A 14363-nucleotide genomic window follows, 5' to 3' on the forward strand; every position below is an offset into this window, starting at 1 on the left:
GGCCAGTGTTGGGGAATAGGGGACAAGAACTATCCCCTAAATTATTCAGAACTCACTCTTCAGAAAAAGTTTGTAACAGTGATTAATAACCCAACTAACTAGCTATTTTAATCCTTGAGTTGTGAGAAAAAAGTATTATATTAAGAAGAGTGGCTCTGTTCTTGTGTCCTATTTTTAGGCAGGCTACATCTGCTGCCACTTCAGAGACTTAACAATTACTTGATTGGTTGATTATTTTAAAACATATTGACAAAAATAGACACTGAGTTATTTACACTAACACATCCAATTACTCCCCTCTATTATTAATATTCCAGGGAGATTTTAAAAGTAGCTAGAAAAGGAAGAATTCTATTTGATGTTAGAAATCACAAACAAGATTACTGAATAAGGTCTCCTGGGTTTCCTAAAGTACAAATTGGTAGTCAGTATTCCAGTAAGAAATATTGGGAACTCACGATCAGTCCTTATGAGAGAATGTTTGACTCTCTTGTTTGTGGTTCTTCCAAAGAGTTGAAGTATTTTTCACTATTACATTTACAATCATGAATATGGAGTGGAAAATGGGTAGCCAATCTTGTTCATTTCTTTATTGCATATGTCTTAATATTTCTATTTATTTATTTGGCTGTGTTGGGTCTTAGCTGTGCCACCTGGGGTCTTCACTACCATATGGGAAGTTTTCCTTGCAGCATGCAAGATCTAGTTCCCTGACTGAGGATCGAACCCTGACCTCCTGCATTGGGAGCACAGAGTCTTAACTGCTGGACACCAGGTAAGTCCCTCCATATATTTTACATGCATGAATCATGAGGATTTGTCTTACATTTCAACTATGTATGCTGCTTTGTAATAACAATGCTTCATAATAACACTGGACTTGTAAGACCTTGATTGGAAGGATTTCTGTTTTTGCCCCCAATCTACCAGAGGTAATTTAGGAAAGTAGCTGATAGTTCCAACTTTGCACTCAAGGCAGTTTAGAAGTTATGTACAATCAACCCTGCCATTGCATAGAGTTTGGTGGTAACGTTGAGTTGACATCCCAAAGGTGCTGAATGTATAAAAGGGAATGGCATGTGCGTGCTCAGCTGCTCAATCATGTCCAGCTCTTTGTGATTCCATGGGCTGTAGCCCACCAGGTATCTCTATCCACGGAATTCTTCAAGAAAGAATCCTGGAGTGGGTTGCCATTTCCTAGTCCAGGGGATCTTCCTGACCCAGGGATGGACCCCACGTCTCCTGGGTCTCCTACGCTGGCAGACAGATTCTTTTACCACTGTGCCATCTGGGAAGCTCAAAAAAAGTGAGTGAGAACTGAATTCTTACAAGAGTAAAAAGAGAGCAGAGGAAAAAAAATAGTCATGGTGAGCAGTCTTCACCTCCTGAACCCCTTCCAGTCTCAGTAATGATGCAGCATTTGTGAAACCCAAGTTGCTGATGACAGATGAGGGTCTGGGTCATGACTTAGTTCAGGTGCCCTAGAAGCAAACCTTAAGATGAAGATTTATGTGAGAGTGACTGATTAAGGAAGTACCCCCAAGGGGAGTTGCTAAGGAAGTGGGGACATAGTCAGGGGAGCAGAGGAGGAAGGAAGGACATCAAACAGGGATGCAAGTTCTGGCAGAGTCTTGTAGAGGCAGACTTCAACTTGACCCCATGAGGAATGCTGGACGGAAAGTTATATCTGAGAATTTGACCTAACCTGAGACAAGGGAGCTGGGTTTTCAAAGTCCTGTACCTAACAGTCACTGGAGAGGAGTAACTTCCGAGCTCTCCTGGCCATCTGCACATTTGGGCAACATGGTAGCTAGAGAATATGCCTCAGGTTGTTAGAAGAAAAAATATACTGAAGTCTAAGGGGTCAGTGAGGACTGGGAAAGGTTGCATGTAAACACAGTGAGAAGCATGCCAAGAAATATGGGCAGTGCCAGCAGTGTCCGTTTGCAATAAGTCATTTCAGCCCCTGGGAGCCCAACTTTGTGGCTTAGTAACATGGGACTTCCAACTCCTGTGGTGGAATTCATCCAAAAATGACCACAAGTAAGAATTTTTATGATCTCTATGGACAGAATAAACTGTTTAGTTCTAGACTCCATGTTATGATTTTTATCAGTCACTTCCTTGTTTTTTTTTTTTTGTATGTCTGAGCTTTATCGAGTGCCAGGTCTCTAGGGCAGAAGTTTAAAAAAATAACCTGGAAACAATCCTTGTGCAATTGAAAATAAACATAAAACTGTCCAGCACACTCTGTGTACAGGATTGATTAACAAGTGTTCTTGGCTCACTAGTAATTTGGGGGCTTGATACTTCTTTTCTTTCAGACAGATCACTGCGAAAGAAATGACAACAATTACAACTTCAAGATTAATAATTTGTCAACACTATTTTCCATCCAACAACTAGCAGCAGAACACAACAGAGAGATTCATTTTTAGCCACACAACTGATGTTTTGCAGAAAACTGTAAAAATCTGAAAACATATTAAAGGAAAAATGTTCGTCACCCTGCTCCTCACAAGATATTATCTGAGCAAATACATAAAAGCAAGTATTATAGGAAAATCCATTGTAATTAGATATGAACATTATGGACAATAAGGAACTAAAATATATTATATCATAGAACATTCTATGTGACCCAGTGCGTTGGCATCAGATGACTTGGGCATGACATTGCTGAGAAATTAATCAGGCTTAGTAAAGATGACGCCTCTTCATTCTGAGAGATTCATGTAAAACAAATTGATTTATTAATTACCTATATCAATTGTTTTCTAAATATAGATCAAAGGTGGATTGTCTTTATTCGTTTTCATAGTTTCTTAAAATAGTACCAGAATAATCCCAGACTATAGACAGACAATTTGCAAAATACTCATCTTAAGCTACCACTGTGTTCCATGTGTTTTTTTTTTTTTGCTCAGTTCTTTAAAAACTATTTTAATTAATTTATCTTTTAGTTATATATAACAAAGGACAAAAATAGCAAGGATACAGCTTGATAAATTTTACATATGTCAATAACAGTGAAACCACCAAAATACAGACTATTTCGAGCACTCAGAAGACAGTCTCATGTCCCAGAAGTAACCACGACTCTGACAGTATGGACCAGTTTGGTCTGCTTGTGAGCTTCACACATGTGGAAACCTATAGTATATTGCCTTCTATGTTTGATTTCTTTGGCCCAACAATATTTCCATGAAATCCATATTGTTGTATTCCTTATTTTTTTAACTATACAATTTCCTCTTAACTCAAAAAATCTTGATCATTAAGGCTCATCTTCTGTAGCAGACAAAGCTGAAGAGTCGAAACTAATCTAAAATGCCATACCTTCATTGACCCAAAAAATCCCACCATCTCACATCATCAGAGGAAACGTAAAGATTTGCAATACCACGTAAATTTTGAGTAATTCGACTCATAATATCAATAGGGTTCTTTATTCATTGACTAATAAATTCAGTGGCATGTCTACTTCTAAACTAGAAGACAGATGAATTTAACCTGGCTGATAAAATTTTCATTGAATAAGTTCACTGACTTCTTGAGGCTGTAAATGCCAATTTAAATTTAGTCTCGTTTAATAAATGACGTCCACAGCTTGATGTCTGAATAGCTATTTTTTACATCAACAACTCAAATGCAGATGATAAAAGGATGTGCTCAGTCACTTCAGTTGTGTCTCACTCTTTGCAACCCTATGAACTGTAGCCCCCCTGACTCCTCTGTTCATGGAATTCTCCAGGCAAGAATACTGAAGTGGGTAGCCATGCCCTCCTCCAGGGGATCTTCCCAACTCAGGGATCGAACTTGAGTCTTCTGTATCTCTTGCATTGCAGGTGGATTCTTCAACACTGAGCCACGAGGGAAACCTGATAAACTGACAGGCATCTGGAAATTCCCTGGTGGTCCAGGGGTCTCAGTGCTGAGGGTCCAGGTTCAATCCCTGATCAGGGAACTTAGATCCCACAAGCTGTGAGGCACAGCAGAAAAGGAAGAAACAAACAGACAAAAAAGACAAGCATCTACCTTAGACGGTGGCAGAGGTATTCTTTGTTGTGAAGCAGAGAAAGACTTGAAGTTTTCATGAGATGCTTGATTAAGGAAAGTGAACTCAAGATCTGAGGCAAAGACCTGTTGGGGCAGATAAAGGGAAGAAGAACCATGAGCAAGGTCACCCAAGGTCAGTCAGCAATTGCAGAGCACCTGGCAGGGGCTGCTGACCTCTGGCTTTCCCCTCAGCCCTCTATCTGTTGGGCAGCACTTCCTGGCATTGAATTTCTCTGGATGGCATGACTTTTAATGAAAACACTCCCACAGATGGCAGAAACCAAGCCTATAACTGAAGTTCAAAGAACAGCCTCCACAAACACAATGTCAAGGTAAATTATTAGTCAGTTAATACACTCTGATCATATAGACTTGGAGATAGAACCCCAATTCAAGTTAGTTCATTAACATGAAGCCTAAACCATGCTTGAGATGTCTTTAGGAGAGATAAGTGAAGTGAAGTCAAAGTTGCTCAGTCATGTCCGACTCTTTGCCTCCCCATGAATATATAAGTCCATGGAATTCTCCAGGCCAGAATACTAGAGGGGGTAGCCTTTCCCTTCTCCAGGGGATCTTCCCAGCCCAGGGATTGAGCCCAGGTCTCCAGTGTTGCAGGCGGATTCTTTACCAGCTGAGCCACAAGGGAAGCCCAAGAATACTGGAGTGGGTAGCCCATTCCTTTTCCAGCAGATCTTCTGGACTCAGGAATCAAACCGGAGTCTCCAGCATTGCAGGTGGATTCTTTACCAACTGAGCTATTAGGGAAGCCCTAAGGGGAGATATCCAGAAGTGAAATTGCTGGAACATAAGGAGTTTGATTTTTTAGATTTTAAGAGATATTGGTACCTTTTGCAGGGATGCTTTTGATAGCTTCTGTTCTCCCTCCTTTCATGTGTGGTTAGCATATGGCGTGGGGCCTGTTTGCTCAAACTAGTCAATCCTAAAGGAAATCAATCCTGAATATTCATTGGAAGGACTGATGCTGAAGCTTGAAGCACCACTACTTTGGCCACCTGATGTGAAAAGCTGACTCTGGAAGAGACACTGATGCTGGGGAAGATAGAAAGCAAAAGGAGAAGGGGATGACAGAGGATGAGATGGTTGGATGGCATCACTGACTCGATGGACATGAGTCTGAGCAAGCTCCAGGGGATGGTAAAGGACAGGGAAGCCTGGCATGCTGCAGTGCATGGGGTTGGAAGGAGTCAGATATGACTGAGCTACTGAACAGCAACAACTCTATTTTACCCTATGCTGGTAACTTTAGCACCACCCTGTGCTTTATGCCACGCCATCCTCCCCAGTGGGACTGCCCTGCATCTAGGTTCCTCTCTGCTGGAGAAGGATGGAGTATCTGATACCCAGATGAGTTGATCATTTCTTATGTAGCAGGTAAATGTTTATAGGTGGCAATATAAGATTTATGCAGGAGCTGATTTTTTTCTTTAACAACATCACATGGCATATTGGATCTTATTTCCCTGACCAGGGATCAAACCCATACTTCCTGCATTGGCAACACAGAGTCTTAACCACCAGATCACCAGAGAAGTCTCCCAGGAACAGATTTTAACTGAGATCTTATTCCACCTGGAAACTTTAGGCCATAGTTTGTAAACCCAGAAGCCAGTGGGGGCTGTATAGACCCATAGGAAAGGATAGAGACCTCGGGAACTTGGCTAGTCCATCCTGATGAAGATGGCAATAGCTACTCAGTGTGACTCACCAATTTTTGAAAACCAAAATCAGGGGACAGAAAGGAACTTCACAGACTGTTTGGATAAAACTTTCTTTTACAGTTGAGGATAGTGAGGCTCTGAAAGACTGTGTATTTTCTCAGTGACCCAGCAGTGAGTTCCAAGAGTCCAGAGCTTCAGGTACTGAGGTCTTTCTACTATACCGCTGCGCCTGCGGGTGCTGGTTAATCTCTATGCTTCACTACCATCCCTTGCAGGGCCGTTTCACCTTCCTGTTCCCCTGCTCTGAGCCCTGAGGTACCTCTTCCAGGCTCCCTTGTTCCTTGGACATCAGTTGGATTTGACCAATGGTTGGCATGAGCCAGGGAGTGGAAAGCAGGGGGAAAATGGATGAAGGTATGTCTTCCCCTAGTCCCCTCTGTTCCGGGCAGTGTTTCCTGGCACTGTCTGTGCCCCTTCACAACTATGGCTTCTGCCAGGAGATCCTCCTCCCTGGAGCAGTTCTCATCATGCTCCTGAGATCTTCCCTTTGCACCTTTAGGTCTGGGGTGCTGATGGCTCCCATTTCTGTGGGCTCCTGGTTGCATTTTGCTGTCCTGTGAATCCTGCCTGTACCACTGTGGAAGTCTCTTCAGTGACCCATCTAAGTTAAATGGTTTCCAGCCAGGAAAGTGATGTCCACTTGTGTTTGCATTCCTGGATGACAGGCTAAGTGAGGGTGAAAAGTTAGTTTTGCGTTTTTATTTTTTCCTCAACTTCATTTTGTATGGCACAAGCAAACCCTCTTTGGAAATAGCAGAAGTCTATTCCCCAGGGTATATCTGGACGGTCAATGATGTGCCCAGTTTAATTAGCCATTAGGGAAATGCAAATTACAGCCACCCTCAGAGTGGCTAAAATGAAGAACACAGATAATGGCAAGTGTGGGTGAGGAATGGAATAACTCGAACATTCTCATACTGTTGATGAAAGTGTGAACTGACACACCACCACCCTGGAAGACAGTGTCAAATAAAGCTGCCATGTCCATGCTCTGTGATCCAGCAATGTCACTTTGGTGTACTCGTTAGAAATGAGCTCCTGCGTACACCACAAAACATATGTCAGGATGTTCATTTACAGCAGAGCTCTTTGTAATGGCTGTAACTGGACAACCAAATGCCCAGCAGCAGTGGAATGAACTGTGGTTTACCCACATCATGGAAATGCAAGAAAAATGAATGAATTACAACTACATGCAACCACGGAAATATCACACATATGATGTGGACTGAAAGAAGCCATGCTCAAGAAGTACAAAAATAGAAAAATTCACCTATGCTGTTAGGAGTCAGGGTATGGCTACCCTGGCTGGACAGTCAGGTCTGGGGACTGGGAGGGTATCTGGGTCCTGGTTACAGGGGAGTGTTCAGTTTGAAGGATATACTCTTGATATGCATATCTTTTTCACATACTTCAATAAAGCCCTCTTTCCACTTCAAATCTATACTCTGGCAACCACCTAGATCAACCTAACATGCAAGTTCTAACTGGAGATGCTGCTTGGCTCCTGCAGATGTCACCTTAAATAGTTTTAAGCAACATGCCAAGTCAAAAACTGATATTTTAAAAATCATTGCTGTGCTTTGATGGGGTTTGGGACAGGCCTTCCACAATAGGGCACCTTGACATACTGAATATTTTGAGATGTAGGAGTTTGAGAAAATGGCAAAACCAAGAAAGTCACTCTGACCTTCTCCCCACACAAAACCTTCCTGTGAGAGGAACCCCCATATTCAAAGGAAAGCAACATCTTTTTCTCCACAAATAAAGGGACACTGAAAAGAATCCTTAGCAAACAGGACTTACTAAATTCCTGCAGTTTTCCACCATTCCTCACATACTTTAACCTGTCATATTCCTCCATCATGTCCATTCTTCATCCAACCCAGCACAAAAGTACATAGATCTGGGACTTCCATGGTGGTTGAGTGATTAAGACTCCATGCTTTCATTTCAGGGTGCATGGGTCCACTGGTCAGGGAAATAAGATCTCACACGCTGCATGGCCATAAAGTAAAAAAAATAAATAAATTGGGCCAAGATATATTTAAAAACACAAAAAAATATAGAGCTCTGTTTCTTTGGAGCTTCATTTCCTTATGAAGTTTTCCATGTCATGTAAAACCTATGTTAAATAAGCATGTCTACTTTTCTCCTGTTCATCTTTGTCAATCTAGTCCTCAGACCCAGCTGGGGACCCTAAGAAGGTTGCTGCTGCTGCTGCTGCTGCTAAGTCACTTCAGTCATGTCCGACTCTGTGTGACCACATAGACAGCAGCCCACCAGGCTCCCCGTCCCTGGGATTCTCCAGGCAAGAACATTGGAGTGGGTTGCCATTTCCTTCTCCAATGCATGAAAGTGAAAAGTGAAAGTGAAGTCGCTCAGTCGTGTCCAACTCTTCATGACCCCATGGACTGCAGCCCACCAGGCTCCTCCATCCATGGGATTTTCCAGGCAAGAGTACTGGAGTGGAGAGCCATTGCCTTCTCCACCTAATAGGGTTGACATGTACAAACTCTATGACCTAGCAACTTCTCTGTGCTGGCAAACTACCCAAAAACAGAGGCACCAGATTGTTTCTCTCACAAATATCTGGGTATTTCAAATCCTGTAGTAGACGCTGCTGCAGATAAGTGACTATACTGGAACCTGTATGCTATTGGGAGCAAATCCAGGTATAGCGTGTGTGCAGTATGTGTAAATTCTGAATGTTGACCACAAGAATCAATGGAGTCATTAGTTGGGCCTATAGAATTCCTGCTGTGCTTACTGTATACACAGTAATGTATAATGGAGGAGGAAATGGCCACCCACTCCTGTATTCTTGCCTAGAAATCCCATAGACCGAGAAGTCTGGTAGGCTACAGTCTATGGGGTTGCAAAGAGTCAGACACGACTGAATACACACTTGTGTTACTGGATATAAAGTGGACCCAGAGAGCTATTTTTAGAAGAAGTGTTAAGAGTTCGGGTGTAAATATCTGGACTTTCTTCAGCAGATCTGAGTCATTGCTTTAACAGGAGGAAGTCCGAGAGCAGTGTTGGAGCTGAGAGAAAAGGCAGGGAAGCCAGGGTGCTGGAGTAGCCACTGAGACACAACTTGCCCAAGACAGCTCTTAGAAACGTTTACTCCAAATCACAGTCATCTACAAGCCAGCCACGTCCAACCACAGAACCAGGAAACAAAGAGGGAAGACAAGCCAGCTTGGCTCAGAGAAGAACGGGAACCATGCAGCTTCTGGTGGAAGGCCAGAAGACGATTGCAACTGCACACATGTGCCAACTGATGCTGGGGTCTGCTTTTTATAGCTGAGATTGGAAGCAGAGCCATGCAATGGCTACATCAAAGAATAAGGTCACAGCTGAGGAGTTGCGATGCAGAGGTTTATTAGCCGAGCCCTGCCAACTCCCACTTTAATTAGCACATGGACCAGCGATGGAGCCTCATTACATTTCCCCCCAAATCTTGATGTGGCTTTCTCACATTCCCATTTGCAAGAGGACAAAGGCAAAGTAAGAAAAGCAAGGCAGGAGAGGAGTGTATGAGGAAATACAGCGGCAAGGGTCACTAATTGCATTTTCATCTACTAAAAACTTTTTTTAAAGTTTACCAGTTAAATACACTTAATAATTTAAGGGTTATGAGAAATACAGCCATTGGAGCACAAGTGACAAAAAGGAGAGGAGGGAGGAAAGAAAGGTGAGGGGGTGGGTGCAGGGAAGAAAAAGAAATAGCTATAAAAATACACGACTGTTACATGGGAGCGTCTTCAGTTCAGTTCAGTCGCTCAGTCATGTCCGACTCTTTGCGACCCCATGAATTGCAGGGGGTCATGAACGCCAGGCCTCCCTGTCCATCACCAACTCCTGGAGTTCACCCAGACTCACGTCCGTCGAGTCGGTGATGCCATCCAGCCATCTCATCTTCTGTCGTCCCCTTCTCCTCCTGCCCCCAATCCCTCCCAGCATCAGAGTCTTTTCCAATGAGTCAGTTCTTCACATGAGGTGGCCAAAGTACTGGAGTTTCAGCTTCAGCATGGTTCCTTCCAAAGAAATCCAGGGCTGATGCTGATGTCCTTCAGAATGGACTGGTTGGATCTCCTTGCAGTCCAAGGGACTCTCAAGAGTCTTCTCCAACACCACAGTTCAAAAGCATCAGTTCTTTGGCACTCAGCTTTCTTCACAGTCCAACTCTTACATCCATACATGACCACAGGAAAAACCATAGCCTTGACTAGATGGACCTTTGTTAGCAAAGTGATGTCTCTGCTTTTGAATACGCTATCTAGGTTGGACATAACTTCCAAGGAGTAAGCGTCTTTTAATTTCATGGCTGCAATCACCATCTGCAGTGATTTTGGAGCCCCAAAAAATAAAGTCTGGCACTGTTTCCACTGTTTCCCCATCTATTTCCCATGAAGTGATGGGACCAGATGCCATGATCTTCATTTTCTGAATGTTGAGCTTTTTTTTTTTTTCCTCTTTTTTTTTTTAAATTTTATTTTATTTTTAAACTTTACATAATTGTATTGGTTTTGCCAAATATCAAAATGAATCCACCACAGGTATACATGTGTTCCCCATCCTGAACCCTCCTCCCTCCTCCCTCCCCATACCATCCCTCTGGGTCGTCCCAGTGCACTAGCCCCAAGCATCCAGTATCGTGCTGTTTATAATAGCCGGGACATGGAAGCAACCTAGATGTCCATCAGCAGATGAATGGATAAGAAAGCTGTGGTACATATACACAATGGAGTATTACTCAGCCATTAAAAAGAATATATTTGAATCAGTTCTAATGAGGTGGATGAAACTGGAGCCTATTATACAGAGGGAAGTAAGCCAGAAGGAAAAACACCAATACAGTATACTAACGCATATGTATGAATGTTGAGCTTTAAGCCAACTTTTTCACTCTCCACTTTCACTTTCATCAAGAGGCTTTTTAGTTCCTCTTCACTTTCTGCCATAAGGGTGGTGTCATCTGCATATCTGAGGTTATTGATATTTCTCCCGGCAATCTTGATTCTAGCTTGTGTTTCTTCTAGTCCAGCGTTTCTCATGATGTACTCTGCATATAAGTTAAATAAGCAGGGTGACAATATACTAGATGTTAATCTACAAAGTAGAGATTTCATAAATTGAATGCTTTTTAAATGCATTTGGGACAGTGTGGCAACTTGTTTTGTAGATCAAAAGTCCTTGGTTTGTATAAATACTCAATGATTATCAATGTAGTACAACCAGTGGGCTTTTGGACAGCAAGTTTCAAAAACTTCCCATATAAGGAAGAATTAAGCTCCTGAGCAATTCTATAAATTGCTTTACACAGACACAATATACATTGATAAAAATAAATGGCAGCCTTCCTATGGCATTAACATGTGGACTTAATATCTTCAAGCTTTTATTCTGAACATTTTAGTCTGAACAGACTTCTTTGTAAATCCTATGTTTGCCCCCCTTTCTAGTTAAAGCTCAAAGTTGAATTTCCTCCTTTGACATTTGTTAACAGGGCTTGTTCATTCATTAACACTGCAGCAAAGTGTCTGAGGTTGTTGGAAGGATTTTAAAGTCACGTGGCAAGAAAGGTGACCTGAGAAATTCCTGCTGGACTAAATTTCTGAAAAGAAAGAAGGAAGGAGGAAAGACAGTATCAGGTCTCCTTGTTCGTTTAATTTGCTGACGACTAGTGATTACTGCCAGGAAATTGTTGTATTGTTCCCGAACCCTGAAAGGGATATAGAGTGATTAAAAGGTTGGCCTCCCAAGTGGGCACAGAAGCCTTTGGGATAACATTGACTCTAAGTTTCCAGACACAGGAAGAGGAGCGACCCGGCCCAGTTGGCTGTCCACAGTCTGACATTCAAACTGTAGTTGGCTCTTTAAAACTGTCAGTTCACAGAAATCAAACTTTCTCTGGGAGCAAAGGAAAAATCAGGGAGCAAGGAGTTCAAAACAGTTTCAAAAAAAAATTGCACCCTTAGGGATGACAGCCTCTGAGGTTTTAGTCATGTGACCTTGTGGGACTTCGCTCACATGCATGGTCCTCCTGTTCCCCCCCTTTTTTTGTCAATTTCCTTAAAATGTATACTGGCAATGTTGATGCAAATTCAGTTTTGTATTTTGTTTTACTTTTCCCCCAAAGGTTTCTTATATTGTCGCAAAGTTCTCAGAGTCATTATCTTAAACAGCTGTGAAAACCTCCATTGAGTGGATACCAGCATGCTGCATTTTGGGCATATATTTCTATCTACCTAGGTCTCCAGCAGAGAACTTGGCTCAAGACAGCCAAACTCTTGGAATTAAAGTCCACAGAAAAGTTCCCATTGGAACCAGCTGGAATTACATCCCCTTGCCCCATACTCTCCAAGGACTGGAGAGTGCTAGGTGGGGTTGGTAGAAATGAATTATAGAGGATCTTAAGGTTTACATCCCACCCTGAAGGGCTTTGGTGACAATGAAACAGCAGATGTGTGCCCAGCCCCAGGGCAGGTCTTCAAATGCTAATTAATGAGAACAATTTATATGCAACTACTTTATATCAGCCCACTTTATTCATTTATTTTATAGACTTTCACATTTAGAGCAGATGTAAGGTCACAATAAAGATGAGCAGAAGGTACACAAATGCAAAGGATGAGATGGTTGGATGGCATCATCAACTTAACAGACGTGAGTTTGAGCAAACTCTGGGAAATCGTGGACAGGGAAGCCTGGCATGCTGCAATCCATGGGGTTGCAAAGAATCCGACATGACTAAGCCACTGTGCATGCACATCTTTTCATACGCTTATTTGCCATTTATACCTTTTCTTTGGCAAGTTGTCTGTTAAGGTCTTTGGGTCATTTTTAAACCATGTTCAGCCTGCCTTTTAAAGTTAGTGTCTTTCTCTGGCCGCGTGTGTGGACTAGAATTACCAAGTGTAAATGAGTTTTTTGTGGGAAATGTTTCTGGCATAAAGGAGCCCTTGAATCTTTCCAAATTGCTCCTCTGCCAGCTGTCAGAAGTTCCTTTCGTATCACCCTTAAACTGAGCACTGAGCACGGTCAAACACTGACACCAAGGATGGAGATTTTAAGTTGTTCCCACTTTGACCTCGCCCTCCACCCTCCCGGCACCTACTACTTGTTCTCTCTTCAGCTGCCCAAGCGAATCATGCTATACCACTCCCTGTCCCTCAGTGGCCTGTCCCAGCCACCCCAGCTTCTAACTGTACCTCTAACCCATCAGGCAGGCTCCCAGCTCAGGGCTTCACACCTGAGGTTCCCTCTGCCTGGAGGCCCTTCCCCAGAGGTGCCAGTGGCTCCCTCCCTCCTCCCTGAGCTCAGGTACTGCCCACCCACTCTGTTTAAGGCTGCAGCTCCCAACTTTCCCCCCACCTCACACTCTTTGCCTTGCTTTGTCCTTTTCCATTGTGTTTATCACCATCTGACATCCTCTGTATTTTGTTTACTTGTTCATTGACTGTTTTGTGCAAGAAGTTCCCCTGGGAAGGGGTCTTTGTGAGTGTGGTTCACCACTGTTCTCCCAGCACAGAGAGCAGAGTCCAGCTCTTACTGGATTCTCAACAAGTATTTGTTAAGCGAGTATTTTAAACAAGTATTTGGGTCATCATTTTGAGACCCCCATTGGGCCAGGTGTTACTTAGAGACACAGTAAACACACTGCCCTTGAAATCCACACCATCAAACCTCTTTTAAGTGAAAACACCATACAAGATACTCTGATTATTTTACTAAAGGAAGTTTGTTGGCTGTGATCCAAAAGGACTTTTCTAAAGCTCTCATTCTCTGTTCTTCTCTTATTTGCTTAAGACACCTGTGACTGCCTGCTGTGAGTCACCTCAAGCAATGAGAAATTTTCCTGTAAGACTTTTATATATAAAGTCCATGTCTTTGTTTTTCCTTTTCTCTAGAATTGGAAGCAGACTAATTTCCCAGAAGTCAGGAGACGTCCGCAGAGTTGTCCCTCCCACCTCTGCTCTCCCGAGGCGGGTTGGGGGCGGGGGTATAGCGTCCCTGGGGGAGGATTCTCCAGGTCCCCTCCATCTGGGATATTGAAACAAAGTGTTGGAGTCAAATTCAAGTCAAGCAGAGATAGTATCACTGTGTTCCTTTGAAATGTCAATGACAGAGGTTTATAAGAGAAGTTTCCAGAAACTGGGCAAAAAGCTGTGGCCCGCATTGGCTGCCTGGCCCTCTGTCCTCTCATCCTTCCTGCTGCGCCCATGGGTGACTCACCCACTGCGTCGTCACCGAGCACTTCCTGTGACCAGCTGGAAGATCCAGAGAATCGAGATCCCTCGGGAGCAGCCCTCAAACCATGGCTTCCATAGACTGATGTATACATGTGATAACTCCTCCCTTTGCGGTGTCTCTTGAGGGGTGTCTTCCACACTGGGGCTTATCACAGATGCTGGCTTGATCACAGTATTGATGGGCAGCCTCTGCCCAGGTTCCCTTCCCTGATGTCTCACTCCTCCAGTCCCCTTCTTTAATTTTACTTATTTCCTTTTTAAGATTTAAAAATTTTTTTCTAATAGGGACCATTCATAAACTCTG

This window comes from Bos javanicus, chromosome 13 (genome assembly GCF_032452875.1).
Source record: "Bos javanicus breed banteng chromosome 13, ARS-OSU_banteng_1.0, whole genome shotgun sequence".
Taxonomy (NCBI): Eukaryota; Metazoa; Chordata; class Mammalia; order Artiodactyla; family Bovidae; genus Bos; species Bos javanicus.